This window comes from Mytilus galloprovincialis, chromosome 4, assembly GCF_965363235.1.
Source record: "Mytilus galloprovincialis chromosome 4, xbMytGall1.hap1.1, whole genome shotgun sequence".
In the NCBI taxonomy this organism is placed as follows: Eukaryota; Metazoa; Mollusca; class Bivalvia; order Mytilida; family Mytilidae; genus Mytilus; species Mytilus galloprovincialis.
The window spans coordinates 62,317,435-62,324,485 of NC_134841.1; positions in this window are offsets into that span (position 1 = coordinate 62,317,435).

A 7,051-nucleotide genomic window follows, 5' to 3' on the forward strand; every position below is an offset into this window, starting at 1 on the left:
TGTAATCAAGAAATACGCCGGGCTACTCAATGAAATTTACAATATGACCGACACGAGTTAAAAAAGTTTTATCCAAATGTTTGGTTGATATGTTTCACCCAACAAATTTAAGGGAGGTGAGTGGTTCCAAAATCAACCAAAGGCTCAAAAATGAGTCTGAAATGACTACGAGTTTAAGAATGATGGTCGACAAATGAAGACATCGAGGCCACACTCAGCAGTTAGGTTGCAGTCTGGTCTTGAAAAAAGTATTCAGTATATCAGTTCAGCAAAACAGACATTCCGGTCAGACATGCAAACCCCGGCCTAAAATAAAATACGCCTGTTTTTTATTCATCATGTTTATTTAATGCTAAAAAATTCTGTTGGAAATTTTCGTTTCTAATAGCAAAAAAGTGGACAAGATTATTGTTTTCAATCCAGATACTGCCAGAATTTTTATTTAATGCAAAATTCAGTCAGATTTTTTTCTCTCAAATACCTTAGACTGCCTCCTCAAATCAAGTGGTTCGTACCTAAGACTTCAAATCTATCGAAAGCTTAAACTAACTGGGGATCATTATTCAGCCTATAATGTTATTTTAAAACAGGCTGGGGCGTTTGGGGTAAAACATGATTTCGTAGGTATATATTAAATATTGCTGTGGATTTTTTTCATGAAAGTGTATTAGAGTATTACTTTTTGTTTGGTTTAATTTTGAAATTGAAGTCACTACGTTCTTGCTTAATCCTGTTCGCTTTGAAGGTATCATGGTTTGTCATCTTCAGCCTAAGCAATGTATTACTGCAATCAAAATGGTTGAGTGACGTTTTTTGATGCACTGGTCAACTCCACCATAGTGAATCACATGAGTTTGACATAATTAGTAAATACCAGCGAAAAATATCTTATACATATGTATATATATAAAAGTGAAGAATTGTCGCATAAAAATTTTACACAGGAAGTGGCAAAGTTCACGAAGTCTAGTCTGATTAATCATTTTAGAAAAAAAAAAAGTCCCAAGCAAAGGGGGGTGTACACCCTCTACGCCCCCCTCTGGATCCACCATTGAGTACTGACTTGATATTTTAATCTTCCAAAGGTTTATTAGTAAAACTACCTTTCATAGTTCATACAAAATAGTGTAGTGAAGTGATCATTCATTATATCATATATTAGTTAATTTAAAGCAATTTATTAATGGTATGTTATACTTAGATATTTAAATTACAATATGATGTGTATTTAAGATACCAAAAATTTCCATAATTAAAATTGACATAAGCAATGCATGGTGTCTGAATCAGTGATAGAAATACTCTGAAAAAGGTTAAACTACAAATGTACAATTGTGGAACCAAGGAAGACAACTCTAACTCAAATATATTAAATTCACAAAATTATAAAATGAAAGCAGTCTTTACCATTTCACACTCACAATCACTTTGATTCAGATACTAGACACAGAAGGTTAAGTGAATGTGTTTATACCCTACAGAAAAGATGTAATGATTACAGGGCCGTAACTACATTGAGGCAAATGAGGCAAATGCCTCATGTTAGAAAGGACAAGGTTCACTTATGGCACAAAATGGCCTAAAATTTCAACTTTATCATAAAACACCAAAAAGGTCTCAATTTGGTTCGTAAATGGGTCTATTTCAAAAGTATAAATGCTAAATATATCAGTTCTTTTCATAAGACTACAAGATATTCGCCAAAGTAAGCCCATTTTGGACATTTTGTCAAAATATTCCAATTTTGTGCATTTTTCAGACCTAAAAGCTTTTGAAACACCTTGGCCGCCACCTACGATCCAGAATGTGTTGTAACCAAAATATTCCAATTTTGATATAGATTTCATCAATATAAAAACTTTTTGGATCGTAGATGGAGGCCAAGGTTAATTATGCCAAAAACAATTAAAATTATGGACCAAAAGTACCAAAATTTACCTTTTAATACAAATTATGCTCATTTAAGGGGTAATTGCTCCATAAATAGTAAAGGAAAGTGCCAGAAAAAATATTTTTGTCTTAGTAGTATTATCACAAGTATTTCTATGTGACATTTGTAATTTTTTGGCCCAATTTAAAAAACATAAAAAAATCAGGGCCAATTTTAACCCTTCGTGAACCTTCTCCTTTCCCCCTAAAAAAAAATGAAACAAAAGATTGTCTTAATATCAAATTATTTTCACGGAAAGTGTCTAACAAGAAGCAAGTTCTCTTCACTCTCTGGTGTCGCCCCTGCATGTTTTTCGCGATCCATGTTCCTTTTTTACTTTTAGTTTTCAGAGTTGATGGTCTATTGTTTGAACTTCTGTGTCCCGTGTTTGTCTTTTGCTCATTTATTGTCCTACTTTATGACAATAGTCTGAGTGTTGATTTTCATTTGTAAACGTGTGGTTTTGCAATGTTGCATGCCCACCGATGTCCAGATATTGTGCGAGAAAATGTTTTAAGAATACACAAGACACAGAAAAAAATGGTCGTTTCTGCATGGAGAATTGAATTTGATATCAAAGAATTCACAACTGGCTTCTTTTGGTTGATAAAACTAGATAGCTGACATGGTTTAAATTAAAGTAAGGTCACCAATTTTCCGGTATCAAAAATAGCAATAATGTAGTGCCATATGACCATTTCCATTGATGGGTTAAACTTGCATTTAGTCATTTTCAGACCCTTTTACAGAAAATAAAGGAATATGGAGTAAATGTGCACGAAACCTAATCGCACACAAAGTCAATGCATAAAAAATACTAATGATCAATCATTTGGTCAAAGTTGCTGGAGGGTCTTCAAGAATAAAAGAATCATTAATACCGTAAAACAGGGTCAAGATGGTCCCTAGTGTCGACTTAAGCAGTACTAGTATTTAAAGCATAATACTGCACTGTCACTATATTTCAATCTAGTCATAAAAATATCACCAAAGTCTAATCACAATACAAGACTAAAACAGACAGACAGATCCGGTATTAATGATTATGAGAATTACGAATTTTGCTTTGTCCTACATATCAGTCTTTTAATGTTGACCATAAAATCTTAAAGTGTTAAATTACAATGAATCTATGTTTTTGCTTTCAGACCAGAATATTGTCGAAAAAAGACTAAAAATTAATTGCGTTTCAATGTCAGAAAGAGTCCGGGAAACGCTCAGAATGCACGATTTTGCGTTATTTTTCTCAGAGCTTCTGGGGGCTTTGAGCGGCCCCAGTCCCCTCGCCAAAAATTTTTCGACTCGTTCCGCTCGGCGATATATTTTGCCTCACTATTTGAAGAGGCTAGTTACGGCCCTGGATTACATGTCTGCTGGTTTGGTTACCTTGACCACCACCTCACTATTAAGGCTCATCTATTACTCATATAAGTCAGGGGCGGATCCAGCCATTTTAAAAAAGGGGGTTCCTAACCCAGGAGAAAAGAAAAGGGGGGGTTCCAACTATATGTCCCCATTCAATGCATTGATCCTCAAAAAAAGGGGGGAGTTCCAACTCCCGGAACCCTCCCCCTGGATCCACCAGTGTAAGTTTCTTGTTTAATTCATCTGTAGTTGATGTAAAGCATGCTTGTGATGGGAACTTATCTGTCTGATAGTGTTTATTTGATGATATTTTGACTTTATTTATATCATATTTGCGAAATTGTGATAGCTGTAGTAAGACAAGTCATCTTGATTTAGAAAATGTACAAATTAGTAGAAGATGCTGTATATTTTAGTGTTCACTATTATCAGATTTTCTAAGGATCTTTAATCTTTTTTGATGTTGCATGAATGTACAAGCTATATATAACATAAACATATTTATTAATAAATACTAAGTTATATAGTAATCATATATGGTGTACTTTTACAAATTGTGACTTGGATGGAGAGTTGTCTCATTGACACTGATACCTCATCTTCTTATATCTATATATAGCTGAAGTACTTTTTAGCTCACCTGGCCCGAAGGGCCAAGTGAGCTTTTCCCATCACTTTGTGTCCGGCGTCGTTAACTTTTACAAAAATCTTCTCTGAAACTACTGTGCTAAATTAAACCAAACTTGGCCACAATCATCATTGGGGTATCTAGTTTAAAAAATGTGTCCGGTGACCCTGCCAACCAACCAAGATGGCTGCCATGGCTAAAAATAGAACATAGGGGTAAAATGCAGTTTTTGGCTTATAACTCAAAAACCAAAGCATTCAGAGCAAATCTGACATGAGTAAAATTGTTTATCAGGTCAAAATCTATCTGCCCTGAAATTTTGAGATGAATCGAACTACCCGTTGTTGAGTTGCTGCCCATGAATCGGTAATTTTAAGGAAATTTTGCTGTTTTTGGTTATTATCTTGAATATTATTATAGATAGAGATAAACTGTAAACAGCAATAAAACATCTGCTTCCTTTGTTTAATATTTACATAGACCAAGGTGAGCTACACAGGCTCTTTAGAGCCTAGCTCTAGTTTATTCAAACCTCAGAAAAAATGCTTGTGAAATAAGCCATCATTAACTTTTTTATAAAATATTGAATAAGCACATAATGTTACCCAGAAGTACACAAAAACATGATGATAACTTCAATAAACATATTTAAATAATTGTTTTTAGATACATTTTTACTTAGATTTTTCCAAGAGGAACTTTATTAATTGTAATACTTATAATTATATCTCTCTTAGGCCTAAAAGTGTATAAAGTTTATCTGAAATAATCCTGCATTTATAAATTCTGCTAAAAACTGTTGAATTAAAAAAACAAGTGTAGGTAAAAATAATTATTTTAGGATTTCTACAATTCAAATTAAACATTCTAAGTATTATCCATATTTGTCCCAACTATTCAGGATTTGACTTCTGCAATCGTATTTAGCTGCTCCTAAGACATATATATGCCTTTGTATCTGAAATAGATAGAGATAAACTGTAAACAGCAAAATTGTTCAGCAAAGTAAGATCTAAAAATAAGTCAAAATGATCAATTGACCCCTGTAGAGGTTATAGTCCAATGTAGTCTATTTTGAACAATTTTTTGTAAATTTTTGTTATCTTTTACAAAGAAACCTACTAAAACTACTCAGAAAATTACACCAAACATGGTTATAATCATCATTAAGGTATCGAGCTTAAAAATGTCAGATAACGCTGCCTGCCAACCAACAGGGTCGACATCACTCAAAGTAGAACATAGGGGTAAAGCCGTTATAAAAAGAGAAAATCTAAAAGGCAAATATAAGTTCAGAATAATGAGCTCTGCCAATTGTCCATATATACTTCAAATCTGTTAGACAAATTTTTATATTAGTTATTGCCCATAAAGGACAAATTTTACGATATTTTTTTTTTCAATTTTGCCTTTTATCATGAAAAGTATGATATTTAGAGAGAAACATTTTTTTTTTCTGTATTGTCTCATTTTGATAGATAAAAAAACACACTAAATCACAAAAATGATCAGCATTGAAGGCAAGATCTATTTATAAGTCAAAGAAACTAAACAGAATACAAGATCATCAAAACAGAGATTTGTGTCATGGTCTATTCTTGTCTACAATGTTGGGAAGGGTGCTTTGTTTTATATTGCCATAGACCAAGGTGAGACACATCCGATCTTTAGAGCCTCTAGTTTCGAATTAACATAATTGTCTTATTTTGGTAATGCCTACTCAGGCGTTTGTTTAAAGACATTAAAGCTCTTTCATCAACTCAATTTTTTATCTATTATATTGCACTTACTATTTTTATTACCAAACTTGACAAATCGTTGAAAGTTTCCAATTATCCTGGAAAATTGCATGGTGGAGTTAGCAGAGTATAAAACTAAGTTAGACGTGCACACATCAAATAATTTAGTACAATTTCTTTAGGTTTACCAAGGAGGTTGTAGGTACATATACTATGTACTTTAACTTCAAGAAGATTATTATGGATATCACGAAAATACTTATTCAGAAAAGGACCAGAGTGATATGAGGTGCAGATTTGGTTGTACCTTATTGACTTATTGTATTAAAGATTTCCTGTAATATTTAAGGTGGTCATCAGTTATTTATGGATATCCTGAAATTGAATTATGAAGGTTCTGAAATATTTCAGGAGCTCCTTTAATACAATAATTTTAATTGAATTCGCTCCTTGTAGAAAAGAACAAATGAGTCCACCTATATAGTCCTAGTGATACGGCTTCGTGTATTTATTTTGATTAGCAAAACAACTTCTAGTACATCAAATATCTTTACATTTTACAACAGGGGCATGGATAGATTGTACTATGTATTCATATACCCTTCTTGTCTGGTCGGCTCGTGCTTTATAACTTCCTGCCAAAGAGCTCAAAACATTCCAGCTATAGAAAAATCAAATCCTTGCAGACGTACAGGACAGAACTGTCACGCATGAACAATTTTGAGACCTATATGTGTATATCTGTCTCTGGACGAATGATATAAGAATAGCACAGTTAAATCCAATATTGGAACAGGTTTACATAATAGATGTCTCTGTATTCTTCATTTGTTGTTTAGATATCACATCATCCTTCAGTAAATTTCTTGTAGGTTGCAATTGTTTTTAAAAGGTTGAGATATATAATTATATTACGTATTAGTATAGTAGATAATTTTCAATTTAATTTTTTAAAGAATAGGAAATTGCTGGGAAAAAAGAATTTGAAAGAGCTCAATATTTGGTTTTTTTTTATGCCCCAGCAAATAACTAAAAGTTGCAGGGCATATTGTTTTACCCGTGTCCCCGTCCGTCCGTCCAATTATGGACATATAGTTATTCCAGATAAACTCCTACAGTATGAATGCTAGGAGGTTTTCACTTTGTTGGAGGTGTGCATGTAGTCAGAGTTTTAATATTTTTTTTAATTTTCTCTTTTGGGAGATAGTTAAACTTTGTCATTTTTTGTAATATGTACTTGCATAAGAGATGCATAGCGTTTTCAGATTACTCCATCTTCAGTGAACCATGTGCTCCCGTGCTTAAATTTGGTGTGTATCAAAATAACACCTTGTATCTTGTATCCTTTGTTCCTCAGTCCCGTACACAATACTATCTTAAAGAAGGTCC